A 19,641-nucleotide genomic window follows, 5' to 3' on the forward strand; every position below is an offset into this window, starting at 1 on the left:
CTCATGTTTTCTCCTGTTTCAAAGAATGATTCATTACCAAATAGAAATTATTGGCCAGTCCTCTTTGAAAACACCGTATTTTCTGAGTTTCACAGGGAATTACGAGGAAACGAAGTAGGAAACCACTGTGAACAGTGAAGTCACATATGTTTCTTTTAGTGTGTCAGGTGAAGCACACTACCCAAGAGTCTCTATCGTTTTGAAACCAGTTCTTCCTCTTTCGTTTATTGTATAAACTCGAAAGTTGACTGAAGCATACAATGAAGCAGAACAACAACGGCACAGCAAGCTCCTAATTCCATCTGTTGAAATCGATGGATAATATGTATATGTTGTCTAGAATGTTCAATGTGCATTGCTTCTATCTGGTTAAAAACTGTTGTTGGACTCTTTCGGAACACAGTTTTTCTGAGTTAACAAGTAAGGCCAACAGGAACTTACTGAAAGACATTCATGAGAATCAAGATAGCACCTAGTACCTTCAGTTCAAAGAACCACATTGGTACTTCCAGTAGCATATGCGCTACTCTCCTCGGAAAACAAGATGTGTCCAGACATTGCTATCTCTGCTTCTGCCTTCAATGGCAATGCCACCGGTGACTATCTCACGCAATGAACTCCATCACCACACGGACAGAGAAGAGGAAGCTCTAACTTCTGTTATAACTGCAAGAAATGCTCATGTTTTCTCCTGTTTCAAAGAACGATTCATTACCAAATAGAAATTATTGGCCAGTCCTCTTTGAAAACACGGTATTTTCAGAGTTTCACAGGGAATTACGAGGAAACGAAGTAGGAAACAACTGTGTACGGTGAAGTCACATATATTTCTTTTAGTGTGTCAGGTGAAGAACACTACCCTAGAGACTCTATCGTTCTTCAAACCAGTGTTTGCTCTTTCGTTTATTTTATAAACTCGAAAGTTCACTGAAGCATACAATGAAGCAGAACAGCAACGGCACAGCAAGCTCCTAATTCCATCTGTTGAAATCGATGGATAATATGTATATGTTGTCTAGAATGTTCAATGTGCATTGCTTCTATCTGGTTAAAAACTGTTGTTGGACTCTTTCGGAACACAGTTTTTCTGAGTTAACAAGTAAGGCCAACAGGAACTTACTGAAAGACATTCATGAGACATAAGATAGTACCTAGTACCTTCAGTTCAAAGAGCCACATATGTACTTCCAGTAGTATATGCGATACTCTCCTCGGAAAATGAGATATGTCCAGACATTGCTATCTCTGCTTCTGCCTTCACTGGCACTGCCACCGGTGACTATCTCACACAATGAACTCCATCACCACACGGACAGAGAAAAGGAAGCTCTAACTTCTGTTATAACTGCAAGAAATGCTCATGTTTTCTCCTGTTTCAAAGAACGATTCATTACCAAATAGAAATTATTGGCCAGTCCTCTTTGAAAACACGGTATTTTCAGAGTTTCACAGGGAATTACGAGGAAACGAAGTAGGAAACAACTGTGTACGGTGAAGTCACATATATTTCTTTTAGTGTGTCAGGTGAAGAACACTACCCTAGAGACTCTATCGTTCTTCAAACCAGTGTTTGCTCTTTCGTTTATTTTATAAACTCGAAAGTTCACTGAAGCATACAATGAAGCAGAACAGCAACAGCACAGCAAGCTCCTAATTCCATCTGTTGAAATCGATGGATAATATGTATATGTTGTCTAGAATGTTCAATGTACATTGCTTCTATCTGGTTAAAAACTGTTGTTGGACTCTTTCGGAACACAGTTTTTCTGAGTTAATAAGTAAGGGCAACAGGAACTTACAGAAAGACATTCATGAGAATCAAGATAGCACCTAGTACCTTCAGTTCAAAGAACCACATTGGTACTTCCAGTAGCATATGCGCTACTCTCCTCGGAAAACAAGATGTGTCCAGACATTGCTATCTCTGCTTCTGCCTTCAATGGCAATGCCACCGGTGACTATCTCACGCAATGAACTCCATCACCACACGGACAGAGAAAAGGAAGCTCTAACTTCTGTTATAACTGCTAGAAATGCTCATGTTTTCTCCTGTTTCAAAGAACGATTCATTACCAAATAGAAATTATTGGCCAGTCCTCTTTGAAAACACGGTATTTTCAGAGTTTCACAGGGAATTACGAGGAAACGAAGTAGGAAACAACTGTGTACGGTGAAGTCACATATATTTCTTTTAGTGTGTCAGGTGAAGAACACTACCCTAGAGACTCTATCGTCCTTCAAACCAGTGTTTGCTCTTTCGTTTATTTTATAAACTCGAAAGTTCACTGAAGCATACAATGAAGCAGAACAGCAACAGCACAGCAAGCTCCTAATTCCATCTGTTGAAATCGATGGATAATATGTATATGTTGTCTAGAATGTTCAATGTACATTGCTTCTATCTGGTTAAAAACTGTTGTTGGACTCTTTCGGAACACAGTTTTTCTGAGTTAATAAGTAAGGGCAACAGGAACTTACAGAAAGACATTCATGAGAATCAAGATAGCACCTAGTACCTTCAGTTCAAAGAACCACATTGGTACTTCCAGTAGCATATGCGCTACTCTCCTCGGAAAACAAGATGTGTCCAGACATTGCTATCTCTGCTTCTGCCTTCAATGGCAATGCCACCGGTGACTATCTCACGCAATGAACTCCATCACCACACGGACAGAGAAGAGGAAGCTCTAACTTCTGTTATAACTGCTAGAAATGCTCATGTTTTCTCCTGTTTCAAAGAATGATTCATTACCAAATAGAAATTATTGGCCAGTCCTCTTTGAAAACACGGTATTTTCTGAGTTTCACAGGGAATTACGAGGAAACGAAGTAGGAAACCACTGTGAACAGTGAAGTCACATATGTTTCTTTTAGTGTGTCAGGTGAAGCACACTACCCAAGAGTCTCTATCGTTTTGAAACCAGTTCTTCCTCTTTCGTTTATTGTATAAACTCGAAAGTTGACTGAAGCATACAATGAAGCAGAACAACAACGGCACAGCAAGCTCCTAATTCCATCTGTTGAAATCGATTGATAATATGTATATGTTGTCTAGAATGTTCAATGTGCATTGCTTCTATCTGGTTAAAAACTGTTGTTGGACTCTTTCGGAACACCGTTTTTCTGAGTTAACAAGTAAGGCCAACAGGAACTTACAGAAAGACATTCATGAGAATCAAGATAGCACCTAGTACCTTCAGTTCAAAGAACCACATTGGTACTTCCAGTAGCATATGCGCTACTCTCCTCGGAAAACAAGATGTGTCCAGACATTGCTATCTCTGCTTCTGCCTTCAATGGCAATGCCACCGGTGACTATCTCACGCAATGAACTCCATCACCACACGGACAGAGAAGAGGAAGCTCTAACTTCTGTTATAACTGCTAGAAATGCTCATGTTTTCTCCTGTTTCAAAGAATGATTCATTACCAAATAGAAATTATTGGCCAGTCCTCTTTGAAAACACCGTATTTTCTGAGTTTCACAGGGAATTACGAGGAAACGAAGTAGGAAACCACTGTGAACAGTGAAGTCACATATGTTTCTTTTAGTGTGTCAGGTGAAGCACACTACCCAAGAGTCTCTATCGTTTTGAAACCAGTTCTTCCTCTTTCGTTTATTGTATAAACTCGAAAGTTGACTGAAGCATACAATGAAGCAGAACAACAACGGCACAGCAAGCTCCTAATTCCATCTGTTGAAATCGATTGATAATATGTATATGTTGTCTAGAATGTTCAATGTGCATTGCTTCTATCTGGTTAAAAACTGTTGTTGGACTCTTTCGGAACACAGTTTTTCTGAGTTAACAAGTAAGGCCAACAGGAACTTACTGAAAGACATTCATGAGAATCAAGATAGCACCTAGTACCTTCAGTTCAAAGAACCACATTGGTACTTCCAGTAGCATATGCGCTACTCTCCTCGGAAAACAAGATGTGTCCAGACATTGCTATCTCTGCTTCTGCCTTCAATGGCAATGCCACCGGTGACTATCTCACGCAATGAACTCCATCACCACACGGACAGAGAAGAGGAAGCTCTAACTTCTGTTATAACTGCAAGAAATGCTCATGTTTTCTCCTGTTTCAAAGAACGATTCATTACCAAATAGAAATTATTGGCCAGTCCTCTTTGAAAACACGGTATTTTCAGAGTTTCACAGGGAATTACGAGGAAACGAAGTAGGAAACAACTGTGTACGGTGAAGTCACATATATTTCTTTTAGTGTGTCAGGTGAAGAACACTACCCTAGAGACTCTATCGTTCTTCAAACCAGTGTTTGCTCTTTCGTTTATTTTATAAACTCGAAAGTTCACTGAAGCATACAATGAAGCAGAACAGCAACGGCACAGCAAGCTCCTAATTCCATCTGTTGAAATCGATGGATAATATGTATATGTTGTCTAGAATGTTCAATGTGCATTGCTTCTATCTGGTTAAAAACTGTTGTTGGACTCTTTCGGAACACAGTTTTTCTGAGTTAACAAGTAAGGCCAACAGGAACTTACTGAAAGACATTCATGAGACATAAGATAGTACCTAGTACCTTCAGTTCAAAGAGCCACATATGTACTTCCAGTAGTATATGCGATACTCTCCTCGGAAAATGAGATATGTCCAGACATTGCTATCTCTGCTTCTGCCTTCACTGGCACTGCCACCGGTGACTATCTCACACAATGAACTCCATCACCACACGGACAGAGAAAAGGAAGCTCTAACTTCTGTTATAACTGCAAGAAATGCTCATGTTTTCTCCTGTTTCAAAGAACGATTCATTACCAAATAGAAATTATTGGCCAGTCCTCTTTGAAAACACGGTATTTTCAGAGTTTCACAGGGAATTACGAGGAAACGAAGTAGGAAACAACTGTGTACGGTGAAGTCACATATATTTCTTTTAGTGTGTCAGGTGAAGAACACTACCCTAGAGACTCTATCGTTCTTCAAACCAGTGTTTGCTCTTTCGTTTATTTTATAAACTCGAAAGTTCACTGAAGCATACAATGAAGCAGAACAGCAACAGCACAGCAAGCTCCTAATTCCATCTGTTGAAATCGATGGATAATATGTATATGTTGTCTAGAATGTTCAATGTACATTGCTTCTATCTGGTTAAAAACTGTTGTTGGACTCTTTCGGAACACAGTTTTTCTGAGTTAATAAGTAAGGGCAACAGGAACTTACAGAAAGACATTCATGAGAATCAAGATAGCACCTAGTACCTTCAGTTCAAAGAACCACATTGGTACTTCCAGTAGCATATGCGCTACTCTCCTCGGAAAACAAGATGTGTCCAGACATTGCTATCTCTGCTTCTGCCTTCAATGGCAATGCCACCGGTGACTATCTCACGCAATGAACTCCATCACCACACGGACAGAGAAAAGGAAGCTCTAACTTCTGTTATAACTGCTAGAAATGCTCATGTTTTCTCCTGTTTCAAAGAACGATTCATTACCAAATAGAAATTATTGGCCAGTCCTCTTTGAAAACACGGTATTTTCAGAGTTTCACAGGGAATTACGAGGAAACGAAGTAGGAAACAACTGTGTACGGTGAAGTCACATATATTTCTTTTAGTGTGTCAGGTGAAGAACACTACCCTAGAGACTCTATCGTCCTTCAAACCAGTGTTTGCTCTTTCGTTTATTTTATAAACTCGAAAGTTCACTGAAGCATACAATGAAGCAGAACAGCAACAGCACAGCAAGCTCCTAATTCCATCTGTTGAAATCGATGGATAATATGTATATGTTGTCTAGAATGTTCAATGTACATTGCTTCTATCTGGTTAAAAACTGTTGTTGGACTCTTTCGGAACACAGTTTTTCTGAGTTAATAAGTAAGGGCAACAGGAACTTACAGAAAGACATTCATGAGAATCAAGATAGCACCTAGTACCTTCAGTTCAAAGAACCACATTGGTACTTCCAGTAGCATATGCGCTACTCTCCTCGGAAAACAAGATGTGTCCAGACATTGCTATCTCTGCTTCTGCCTTCAATGGCAATGCCACCGGTGACTATCTCACGCAATGAACTCCATCACCACACGGACAGAGAAGAGGAAGCTCTAACTTCTGTTATAACTGCTAGAAATGCTCATGTTTTCTCCTGTTTCAAAGAATGATTCATTACCAAATAGAAATTATTGGCCAGTCCTCTTTGAAAACACGGTATTTTCTGAGTTTCACAGGGAATTACGAGGAAACGAAGTAGGAAACCACTGTGAACAGTGAAGTCACATATGTTTCTTTTAGTGTGTCAGGTGAAGCACACTACCCAAGAGTCTCTATCGTTTTGAAACCAGTTCTTCCTCTTTCGTTTATTGTATAAACTCGAAAGTTGACTGAAGCATACAATGAAGCAGAACAACAACGGCACAGCAAGCTCCTAATTCCATCTGTTGAAATCGATTGATAATATGTATATGTTGTCTAGAATGTTCAATGTGCATTGCTTCTATCTGGTTAAAAACTGTTGTTGGACTCTTTCGGAACACAGTTTTTCTGAGTTAACAAGTAAGGCCAACAGGAACTTACTGAAAGACATTCATGAGAATCAAGATAGCACCTAGTACCTTCAGTTCAAAGAACCACATTGGTACTTCCAGTAGCATATGCGCTACTCTCCTCGGAAAACAAGATGTGTCCAGACATTGCTATCTCTGCTTCTGCCTTCAATGGCAATGCCACCGGTGACTATCTCACGCAATGAACTCCATCACCACACTAACAGAGAAGAGGAAGCTCTAACTTCTGTTATAACTGCAAGAAATGCTCATGTTTTCTCCTGTTTCAAAGAACGATTCATTACCAAATAGAAATTATTGGCCAGTCCTCTTTGAAAACACGGTATTTTCAGAGTTTCACAGGGAATTACGAGGAAACGAAGTAGGAAACAACTGTGTACGGTGAAGTCACATATATTTCTTTTAGTGTGTCAGGTGAAGAACACTACCCTAGAGACTCTATCGTTCTTCAAACCAGTGTTTGCTCTTTCGTTTATTTTATAAACTCGAAAGTTCACTGAAGCATACAATGAAGCAGAACAGCAACGGCACAGCAAGCTCCTAATTCCATCTGTTGAAATCGATGGATAATATGTATATGTTGTCTAGAATGTTCAATGTGCATTGCTTCTATCTGGTTAAAAACTGTTGTTGGACTCTTTCGGAACACAGTTTTTCTGAGTTAACAAGTAAGGCCAACAGGAACTTACTGAAAGACATTCATGAGACATAAGATAGTACCTAGTACCTTCAGTTCAAAGAGCCACATATGTACTTCCAGTAGTATATGCGATACTCTCCTCGGAAAATGAGATATGTCCAGACATTGCTATCTCTGCTTCTGCCTTCACTGGCACTGCCACCGGTGACTATCTCACACAATGAACTCCATCACCACACGGACAGAGAAAAGGAAGCTCTAACTTCTGTTATAACTGCAAGAAATGCTCATGTTTTCTCCTGTTTCAAAGAACGATTCATTACCAAATAGAAATTATTGGCCAGTCCTCTTTGAAAACACGGTATTTTCAGAGTTTCACAGGGAATTACGAGGAAACGAAGTAGGAAACAACTGTGTACGGTGAAGTCACATATATTTCTTTTAGTGTGTCAGGTGAAGAACACTACCCTAGAGACTCTATCGTTCTTCAAACCAGTGTTTGCTCTTTCGTTTATTTTATAAACTCGAAAGTTCACTGAAGCATACAATGAAGCAGAACAGCAACAGCACAGCAAGCTCCTAATTCCATCTGTTGAAATCGATGGATAATATGTATATGTTGTCTAGAATGTTCAATGTACATTGCTTCTATCTGGTTAAAAACTGTTGTTGGACTCTTTCGGAACACAGTTTTTCTGAGTTAATAAGTAAGGGCAACAGGAACTTACAGAAAGACATTCATGAGAATCAAGATAGCACCTAGTACCTTCAGTTCAAAGAACCACATTGGTACTTCCAGTAGCATATGCGCTACTCTCCTCGGAAAACAAGATGTGTCCAGACATTGCTATCTCTGCTTCTGCCTTCAATGGCAATGCCACCGGTGACTATCTCACGCAATGAACTCCATCACCACACGGACAGAGAAGAGGAAGCTCTAACTTCTGTTATAACTGCTAGAAATGCTCATGTTTTCTCCTGTTTCAAAGAATGATTCATTACCAAATAGAAATTATTGGCCAGTCCTCTTTGAAAACACGGTATTTTCTGAGTTTCACAGGGAATTACGAGGAAACGAAGTAGGAAACCACTGTGAACAGTGAAGTCACATATGTTTCTTTTAGTGTGTCAGGTGAAGCACACTACCCAAGAGTCTCTATCGTTTTGAAACCAGTTCTTCCTCTTTCGTTTATTGTATAAACTCGAAAGTTGACTGAAGCATACAATGAAGCAGAACAACAACGGCACAGCAAGCTCCTAATTCCATCTGTTGAAATCGATTGATAATATGTATATGTTGTCTAGAATGTTCAATGTGCATTGCTTCTATCTGGTTAAAAACTGTTGTTGGACTCTTTCGGAACACAGTTTTTCTGAGTTAACAAGTAAGGCCAACAGGAACTTACTGAAAGACATTCATGAGAATCAAGATAGCACCTAGTACCTTCAGTTCAAAGAACCACATTGGTACTTCCAGTAGCATATGCGCTACTCTCCTCGGAAAACAAGATGTGTCCAGACATTGCTATCTCTGCTTCTGCCTTCAATGGCAATGCCACCGGTGACTATCTCACGCAATGAACTCCATCACCACACTAACAGAGAAGAGGAAGCTCTAACTTCTGTTATAACTGCAAGAAATGCTCATGTTTTCTCCTGTTTCAAAGAACGATTCATTACCAAATAGAAATTATTGGCCAGTCCTCTTTGAAAACACGGTATTTTCAGAGTTTCACAGGGAATTACGAGGAAACGAAGTAGGAAACAACTGTGTACGGTGAAGTCACATATATTTCTTTTAGTGTGTCAGGTGAAGAACACTACCCTAGAGACTCTATCGTTCTTCAAACCAGTGTTTGCTCTTTCGTTTATTTTATAAACTCGAAAGTTCACTGAAGCATACAATGAAGCAGAACAGCAACGGCACAGCAAGCTCCTAATTCCATCTGTTGAAATCGATGGATAATATGTATATGTTGTCTAGAATGTTCAATGTGCATTGCTTCTATCTGGTTAAAAACTGTTGTTGGACTCTTTCGGAACACAGTTTTTCTGAGTTAACAAGTAAGGCCAACAGGAACTTACTGAAAGACATTCATGAGACATAAGATAGTACCTAGTACCTTCAGTTCAAAGAGCCACATATGTACTTCCAGTAGTATATGCGATACTCTCCTCGGAAAATGAGATATGTCCAGACATTGCTATCTCTGCTTCTGCCTTCACTGGCACTGCCACCGGTGACTATCTCACACAATGAACTCCATCACCACACGGACAGAGAAAAGGAAGCTCTAACTTCTGTTATAACTGCAAGAAATGCTCATGTTTTCTCCTGTTTCAAAGAACGATTCATTACCAAATAGAAATTATTGGCCAGTCCTCTTTGAAAACACGGTATTTTCAGAGTTTCACAGGGAATTACGAGGAAACGAAGTAGGAAACAACTGTGTACGGTGAAGTCACATATATTTCTTTTAGTGTGTCAGGTGAAGAACACTACCCTAGAGACTCTATCGTTCTTCAAACCAGTGTTTGCTCTTTCGTTTATTTTATAAACTCGAAAGTTCACTGAAGCATACAATGAAGCAGAACAGCAACAGCACAGCAAGCTCCTAATTCCATCTGTTGAAATCGATGGATAATATGTATATGTTGTCTAGAATGTTCAATGTACATTGCTTCTATCTGGTTAAAAACTGTTGTTGGACTCTTTCGGAACACAGTTTTTCTGAGTTAATAAGTAAGGGCAACAGGAACTTACAGAAAGACATTCATGAGAATCAAGATAGCACCTAGTACCTTCAGTTCAAAGAACCACATTGGTACTTCCAGTAGCATATGCGCTACTCTCCTCGGAAAACAAGATGTGTCCAGACATTGCTATCTCTGCTTCTGCCTTCAATGGCAATGCCACCGGTGACTATCTCACGCAATGAACTCCATCACCACACGGACAGAGAAGAGGAAGCTCTAACTTCTGTTATAACTGCTAGAAATGCTCATGTTTTCTCCTGTTTCAAAGAATGATTCATTACCAAATAGAAATTATTGGCCAGTCCTCTTTGAAAACACGGTATTTTCTGAGTTTCACAGGGAATTACGAGGAAACGAAGTAGGAAACCACTGTGAACAGTGAAGTCACATATGTTTCTTTTAGTGTGTCAGGTGAAGCACACTACCCAAGAGTCTCTATCGTTTTGAAACCAGTTCTTCCTCTTTCGTTTATTGTATAAACTCGAAAGTTGACTGAAGCATACAATGAAGCAGAACAACAACGGCACAGCAAGCTCCTAATTCCATCTGTTGAAATCGATGGATAATATGTATATGTTGTCTAGAATGTTCAATGTGCATTGCTTCTATCTGGTTAAAAACTGTTGTTGGACTCTTTCGGAACACAGTTTTTCTGAGTTAACAAGTAAGGCCAACAGGAACTTACTGAAAGACATTCATGAGAATCAAGATAGCACCTAGTACCTTCAGTTCAAAGAACCACATTGGTACTTCCAGTAGCATATGCGCTACTCTCCTCGGAAAACAAGATGTGTCCAGACATTGCTATCTCTGCTTCTGCCTTCAATGGCAATGCCACCGGTGACTATCTCACGCAATGAACTCCATCACCACACTAACAGAGAAGAGGAAGCTCTAACTTCTGTTATAACTGCAAGAAATGCTCATGTTTTCTCCTGTTTCAAAGAACGATTCATTACCAAATAGAAATTATTGGCCAGTCCTCTTTGAAAACACGGTATTTTCAGAGTTTCACAGGGAATTACGAGGAAACGAAGTAGGAAACAACTGTGTACGGTGAAGTCACATATATTTCTTTTAGTGTGTCAGGTGAAGAACACTACCCTAGAGACTCTATCGTTCTTCAAACCAGTGTTTGCTCTTTCGTTTATTTTATAAACTCGAAAGTTCACTGAAGCATACAATGAAGCAGAACAGCAACGGCACAGCAAGCTCCTAATTCCATCTGTTGAAATCGATGGATAATATGTATATGTTGTCTAGAATGTTCAATGTGCATTGCTTCTATCTGGTTAAAAACTGTTGTTGGACTCTTTCGGAACACAGTTTTTCTGAGTTAACAAGTAAGGCCAACAGGAACTTACTGAAAGACATTCATGAGACATAAGATAGTACCTAGTACCTTCAGTTCAAAGAGCCACATATGTACTTCCAGTAGTATATGCGATACTCTCCTCGGAAAATGAGATATGTCCAGACATTGCTATCTCTGCTTCTGCCTTCACTGGCACTGCCACCGGTGACTATCTCACACAATGAACTCCATCACCACACGGACAGAGAAAAGGAAGCTCTAACTTCTGTTATAACTGCAAGAAATGCTCATGTTTTCTCCTGTTTCAAAGAACGATTCATTACCAAATAGAAATTATTGGCCAGTCCTCTTTGAAAACACGGTATTTTCAGAGTTTCACAGGGAATTACGAGGAAACGAAGTAGGAAACAACTGTGTACGGTGAAGTCACATATATTTCTTTTAGTGTGTCAGGTGAAGAACACTACCCTAGAGACTCTATCGTTCTTCAAACCAGTGTTTGCTCTTTCGTTTATTTTATAAACTCGAAAGTTCACTGAAGCATACAATGAAGCAGAACAGCAACAGCACAGCAAGCTCCTAATTCCATCTGTTGAAATCGATGGATAATATGTATATGTTGTCTAGAATGTTCAATGTACATTGCTTCTATCTGGTTAAAAACTGTTGTTGGACTCTTTCGGAACACAGTTTTTCTGAGTTAATAAGTAAGGGCAACAGGAACTTACAGAAAGACATTCATGAGAATCAAGATAGCACCTAGTACCTTCAGTTCAAAGAACCACATTGGTACTTCCAGTAGCATATGCGCTACTCTCCTCGGAAAACAAGATGTGTCCAGACATTGCTATCTCTGCTTCTGCCTTCAATGGCAATGCCACCGGTGACTATCTCACGCAATGAACTCCATCACCACACGGACAGAGAAGAGGAAGCTCTAACTTCTGTTATAACTGCTAGAAATGCTCATGTTTTCTCCTGTTTCAAAGAATGATTCATTACCAAATAGAAATTATTGGCCAGTCCTCTTTGAAAACACGGTATTTTCTGAGTTTCACAGGGAATTACGAGGAAACGAAGTAGGAAACCACTGTGAACAGTGAAGTCACATATGTTTCTTTTAGTGTGTCAGGTGAAGCACACTACCCAAGAGTCTCTATCGTTTTGAAACCAGTTCTTCCTCTTTCGTTTATTGTATAAACTCGAAAGTTGACTGAAGCATACAATGAAGCAGAACAACAACGGCACAGCAAACTCCTAATTCCATCTGTTGAAATCGATTGATAATATGTATATGTTGTCTAGAATGTTCAATGTGCATTGCTTCTATCTGGTTAAAAACTGTTGTTGGACTCTTTCGGAACACAGTTTTTCTGAGTTAATAAGTAAGGGCAACAGGAACTTACTGAAAGACATTCATGAGAAACAAGATAGCACCTATTACCTTCAGTTCAAAAAACCACATTGGTACTTCCAATAGTACATGCGCTACTCTCCTCGAAAACAAGATGTGTTCAGACATTGCTATCTCTGCTTCTGCCTTCACTGGCACTGCCACCGGTGACTATCTCACACAATGAACTCCATCACCACACGGACAGAGAAAAGGAAGCTCTAACTTCTGTTATAACTGCAAGAAATGCTCATGTTTTCTCCTGTTTCAAAGAATGATTCATTACCAAATAGAAATTATTGGCCAGTCCTCTTTGAAAACACGGTATTTTCAGAGTTTCACAGGGAATTACGAGGAAACGAAGTAGGAAACAACTGTGTACGGTGAAGTCACATATATTTCTTTTAGTGTGTCAGGTGAAGAACACTACCCTAGAGACTCTATCGTTCTTCAAACCAGTGTTTGCTCTTTCGTTTATTTTATAAACTCGAAAGTTCACTGAAGCATACAATGAAGCAGAACAGCAACGGCACAGCAAGCTCCTAATTCCATCCGTTGAAATCGATGGATAATATGTATATGTTGTCTAGAATGTTCAATGTGCATTGCTTCTATCTGGTTAAAAACTGTTGTTGGACTCTTTCGGAACACAGTTTTTCTGAGTTAATAAGTAAGGGCAACAGGAACTTACTGAAAGACATTCATGAGAAACAAGATAGAACCTAGTACCTTCAGTTCAAAGAACCACATTGGTACTTCCAGTAGTACATGCGCTACTCTCCTCGAAAACAAGATGTGTCCAGACATTGCTATCTCTGCTTCTGCCTTCACTGGCACTGCCACCGGTGACTATCTCACACAATGAACTCTATCACCACACAAACAGAGAAGAGGAAGCTCTAACTTCTGTTATAACTGCTAGAAATGCTCATGTTTTCTCCTGTTTCAAATAATGATTCATTACCAAATAGAAATTATAGGCCAGTCCTCTTTGAAAACACGGTATTTTCAGAGATTCACAGGGAATTACCAGGAATCGAAGTAGGAAACCAGTGTAAACGGTGAAGTCACATATATTTCTTTTAGTGTGTCAGGTGAAGAACACTACCCATGAGAATCTATCATTCTTGAAACCAGTGTTCGCTCTTTAGTATATTGTATAAACTCGAAAGTTCACTGAAGCATACAATAAAGCAGAACAACAACGGCACAGCAAGCTCCTAATTCCATCTGTTGAAATCGATGGATAATATGTATATGTTGTCTAGAATGTTCAATGTACATTGCTTCTATCTGGTTAAAAACTGTTGTTGGACTCTTTCGGAACACAGTTTTTCTGAGTTAATAAGTAAGGGCAACAGGAACTTACAGAAAGACATTCATGAGAATCAAGATAGCACCTAGTACCTTCAGTTCAAAGAACCACATTGGTACTTCCAGTAGCATATGCGCTACTCTCCTCGGAAAACAAGATGTGTCCAGACATTGCTATCTCTGCTTCTGCCTTCAATGGCAATGCCACCGGTGACTATCTCACGCAATGAACTCCATCACCACACGGACAGAGAAGAGGAAGCTCTAACTTCTGTTATAACTGCTAGAAATGCTCATGTTTTCTCCTGTTTCAAAGAATGATTCATTACCAAATAGAAATTATTGGCCAGTCCTCTTTGAAAACACGGTATTTTCTGAGTTTCACAGGGAATTACGAGGAAACGAAGTAGGAAACCACTGTGAACAGTGAAGTCACATATGTTTCTTTTAGTGTGTCAGGTGAAGCACACTACCCAAGAGTCTCTATCGTTTTGAAACCAGTTCTTCCTCTTTCGTTTATTGTATAAACTCGAAAGTTGACTGAAGCATACAATGAAGCAGAACAACAACGGCACAGCAAGCTCCTAATTCCATCTGTTGAAATCGATGGATAATATGTATATGTTGTCTAGAATGTTCAATGTGCATTGCTTCTATCTGGTTAAAAACTGTTGTTGGACTCTTTCGGAACACAGTTTTTCTGAGTTAATAAGTAAGGGCAACAGGAACTTACTGAAAGACATTCATGAGAAACAAGATAGCACCTATTACCTTCAGTTCAAAGAACCACATTGGTACTTCCAATAGTACATGCGCTACTCTCCTCGAAAACAAGATGTGTTCAGACATTGCTATCTCTGCTTCTGCCTTCACTGGCACTGCCACCGGTGACTATCTCACACAATGAACTCCATCACCACACGGACAGAGAAAAGGAAGCTCTAACTTCTGTTATAACTGCAAGAAATGCTCATGTTTTCTCCTGTTTCAAAGAATGATTCATTACCAAATAGAAATTATTGGCCAGTCCTCTTTGAAAACACGGTATTTTCAGAGTTTCACAGGGAATTACGAGGAAACGAAGTAGGAAACAACTGTGTACGGTGAAGTCACATATATTTCTTTTAGTGTGTCAGGTGAAGAACACTACCCTAGAGACTCTATCGTTCTTCAAACCAGTGTTTGCTCTTTCGTTTATTTTATAAACTCGAAAGTTCACTGAAGCATACAATGAAGCAGAACAGCAACGGCACAGCAAGCTCCTAATTCCATCCGTTGAAATCGATGGATAATATGTATATGTTGTCTAGAATGTTCAATGTGCATTGCTTCTATCTGGTTAAAAACTGTTGTTGGACTCTTTCGGAACACAGTTTTTCTGAGTTAATAAGTTAGGGCAACAGGAACTTACAGAAAGACATTCATGAGAATCAAGATAGCACCTAGTACCTTCAGTTCAAAGAACCACATTGGTACTTCCAGTAGCATATGCGCTACTCTCCTCGGAAAACAAGATGTGTCCAGACATTGCTATCTCTGCTTCTGCCTTCAATGGCAATGCCACCGGTGACTATCTCACGCAATGAACTCCATCACCACACGGACAGAGAAGAGGAAGCTCTAACTTCTGTTATAACTGCTAGAAATGCTCATGTTTTCTCCTGTTTCAAAGAATGATTCATTACCAAATAGAAATTATTGGCCAGTCCTCTTTGAAAACACGGTATTTTCTGAGTTTCACAGGGAATTACGAGGAAACGAAGTAGGAAACCACTGTGAACAGTGAAGTCACATATGTTTCTTTTAGTGTGTCAGGTGAAGCACACTACCCAAGAGTCTCTATCGTTTTGAAACCAGTTCTTCCTCTTTCGTTTATTGTATAAACTCGAAAGTTGACTGAAGCATACAATGAAGCAGAACAACAACGGCACAGCAAACTCCTAATTCCATCTGTTGAAATCGATTGATAATATGTATATGTTGTCTAGAATGTTCAATGTGCATTGCTTCTATCTGGTTAAAAACTGTTGTTGGACTCTTTCGGAACACAGTTTTTCTGAGTTAATAAGTAAGGGCAACAGGAACTTACTGAAAGACATTCATGAGAAACAAGATAGCACCTATTACCTTCAGTTCAAAGAACCACATTGGTACTTCCAATAGTACATGCGCTACTCTCCTCGAAAACAAGATGTGTTCAGACATTGCTATCTCTGCTTCTGCCTTCACTGGCACTGCCACCGGTGACTATCTCACACAATGAACTCCATCACCACACGGACAGAGAAAAGGAAGCTCTAACTTCTGTTATAACTGCAAGAAATGCTCATGTTTTCTCCTGTTTCAAAGAATGATTCATTACCAAATAGAAATTATTGGCCAGTCCTCTTTGAAAACACGGTATTTTCAGAGTTTCACAGGGAATTACGAGGAAACGAAGTAGGAAACAACTGTGTACGGTGAAGTCACATATATTTCTTTTAGTGTGTCAGGTGAAGAACACTACCCTAGAGACTCTATCGTTCTTCAAACCAGTGTTTGCTCTTTCGTTTATTTTATAAACTCGAAAGTTCACTGAAGCATACAATGAAGCAGAACAGCAACGGCACAGCAAGCTCCTAATTCCATCCGTTGAAATCGATGGATAATATGTATATGTTGTCTAGAATGTTCAATGTGCATTGCTTCTATCTGGTTAAAAACTGTTGTTGGACTCTTTCGGAACACAGTTTTTCTGAGTTAATAAGTAAGGGCAACAGGAACTTACTGAAAGACATTCATGAGAAACAAGATAGAACCTAGTACCTTCAGTTCAAAGAACCACATTGGTACTTCCAGTAGTACATGCGCTACTCTCCTCGAAAACAAGATGTGTCCAGACATTGCTATCTCTGCTTCTGCCTTCACTGGCACTGCCACCGGTGACTATCTCACACAATGAACTCTATCACCACACAAACAGAGAAGAGGAAGCTCTAACTTCTGTTATAACTGCTAGAAATGCTCATGTTTTCTCCTGTTTCAAATAATGATTCATTACCAAATAGAAATTATAGGCCAGTCCTCTTTGAAAACACGGTATTTTCAGAGATTCACAGGGAATTACCAGGAATCGAAGTAGGAAACCAGTGTAAACGGTGAAGTCACATATATTTCTTTTAGTGTGTCAGGTGAAGAACACTACCCATGAGAATCTATCATTCTTGAAACCAGTGTTCGCTCTTTAGTATATTGTATAAACTCGAAAGTTCACTGAAGCATATAATAAAGCAGAACAACAACGGCACAGCAAGCTCCTAATTCCATCTGTTGAAATCGATGGATAATATGAATATTTTGGTTAGAATGTTCAATGTACATTGTTTCTATCTGGTTAAAAACTGTTGTTGGATTCTTTCGGAACACAGTTTTTCTGAGTTAACAAGTAAGGGCAACAGGAACTTACTGAAAGACATTCATGAGACATAAGATAGTACCTAGTACCTTCAGTTCAAAGAGCCACATATGTACTTCCAGTAGTATATGCGATACTCTCCTCGGAAAAGGAGATATGTCCAGACATTGCTATCTCTGCTTCTGCCTTCACTGGCACTGCCACCGTTGACTATCTCACACAATGAACTCCATCACCACACGGACAGAGAAAAGGAAGCTCTAACTTCTGTTATAACTGCAAGAAATGCTCATGTTTTCTCCTGTTTCAAAGAACGATTCATTACCAAATAGAAATTATTGGCCAGTCCTCTTTGAAAACACGGTATTTTCAGAGTTTCACAGGGAATTACGAGGAAACGAAGTAGGAAACAACTGTGTACGGTGAAGTCACATATATTTCTTTTAGTGTGTCAGGTGAAGAACACTACCCTAGAGACTCTATCGTCCTTCAAACCAGTGTTTGCTCTTTCGTTTATTTTATAAACTCGAAAGTTCACTGAAGCATACAATGAAGCAGAACAGCAACAGCACAGCAAGCTCCTAATTCCATCTGTTGAAATCGATGGATAATATGTATATGTTGTCTAGAATGTTCAATGTACATTGCTTCTATCTGGTTAAAAACTGTTGTTGGACTCTTTCGGAACACAGTTTTTCTGAGTTAATAAGTAAGGGCAACAGGAACTTACAGAAAGACATTCATGAGAATCAAGATAGCACCTAGTACCTTCAGTTCAAAGAACCACATTGGTACTTCCAGTAGCATATGCGCTACTCTCCTCGGAAAACAAGATGTGTCCAGACATTGCTATCTCTGCTTCTGCCTTCAATGGCAATGCCACCGGTGACTATCTCACGCAATGAACTCCATCACCACACGGACAGAGAAGAGGAAGCTCTAACTTCTGTTATAACTGCTAGAAATGCTCATGTTTTCTCCTGTTTCAAAGAATGATTCATTACCAAATAGAAATTATTGGCCAGTCCTCTTTGAAAACACGGTATTTTCTGAGTTTCACAGGGAATTACGAGGAAACGAAGTAGGAAACCACTGTGAACAGTGAAGTCACATATGTTTCTTTTAGTGTGTCAGGTGAAGCACACTACCCGAGTCTCTATCGTTTTGAAACCAGTTCTTCCTCTTTCGTTTATTGTATAAACTCGAAAGTTGACTGAAGCATACAATGAAGCAGAACAACAACGGCACAGCAAGCTCCTAATTCCATCTGTTGAAATCGATGGATAATATGTATATGTTGTCTAGAATGTTCAATGTGCATTGCTTCTATCTGGTTAAAAACTGTTGTTGGACTCTTTCGGAACACAGTTTTTCTGAGTTAATAAGTAAGGGCAACAGGAACTTACTGAAAGACATTCATGAGAAACAAGATAGCACCTATTACCTTCAGTTCAAAGAACCACATTGGTACTTCCAATAGTACATGCGCTACTCTCCTCGAAAACAAGATGTGTTCAGACATTGCTATCTCTGCTTCTGCCTTCACTGGCACTGCCACCGGTGACTATCTCACACAATGAACTCCATCACCACACGGACAGAGAAAAGGAAGCTCTAACTTCTGTTATAACTGCAAGAAATGCTCATGTTTTCTCCTGTTTCAAAGAATGATTCATTACCAAATAGAAATTATTGGCCAGTCCTCTTTGAAAACACGGTATTTTCAGAGTTTCACAGGGAATTACGAGGAAACGAAGTAGGAAACAACTGTGTACGGTGAAGTCACATATATTTCTTTTAGTGTGTCAGGTGAAGAACACTACCCTAGAGACTCTATCGTTCTTCAAACCAGTGTTTGCTCTTTCGTTTATTTTATAAACTCGAAAGTTCACTGAAGCATACAATGAAGCAGAACAGCAACGGCACAGCAAGCTCCTAATTCCATCCGTTGAAATCGATGGATAATATGTATATGTTGTCTAGAATGTTCAATGTGCATTGCTTCTATCTGGTTAAAAACTGTTGTTGGACTCTTTCGGAACACAGTTTTTCTGAGTTAATAAGTAAGGGCAACAGGAACTTACTGAAAGACATTCATGAGAAACAAGATAGAACCTAGTACCTTCAGTTCAAAGAACCACATTGGTACTTCCAGTAGTACATGCGCTACTCTCCTCGAAAACAAGATGTGTCCAGACATTGCTATCTCTGCTTCTGCCTTCACTGGCACTGCCACCGGTGACTATCTCACACAATGAACTCTATCACCACACAAACAGAGAAGAGGAA

This window comes from Furipterus horrens, unplaced genomic scaffold (assembly GCF_987537825.1).
Source record: "Furipterus horrens unplaced genomic scaffold, mFurHor1.1.pri manual_scaffold_5, whole genome shotgun sequence".
Lineage (NCBI taxonomy): Eukaryota > Metazoa > Chordata > Mammalia > Chiroptera > Furipteridae > Furipterus > Furipterus horrens.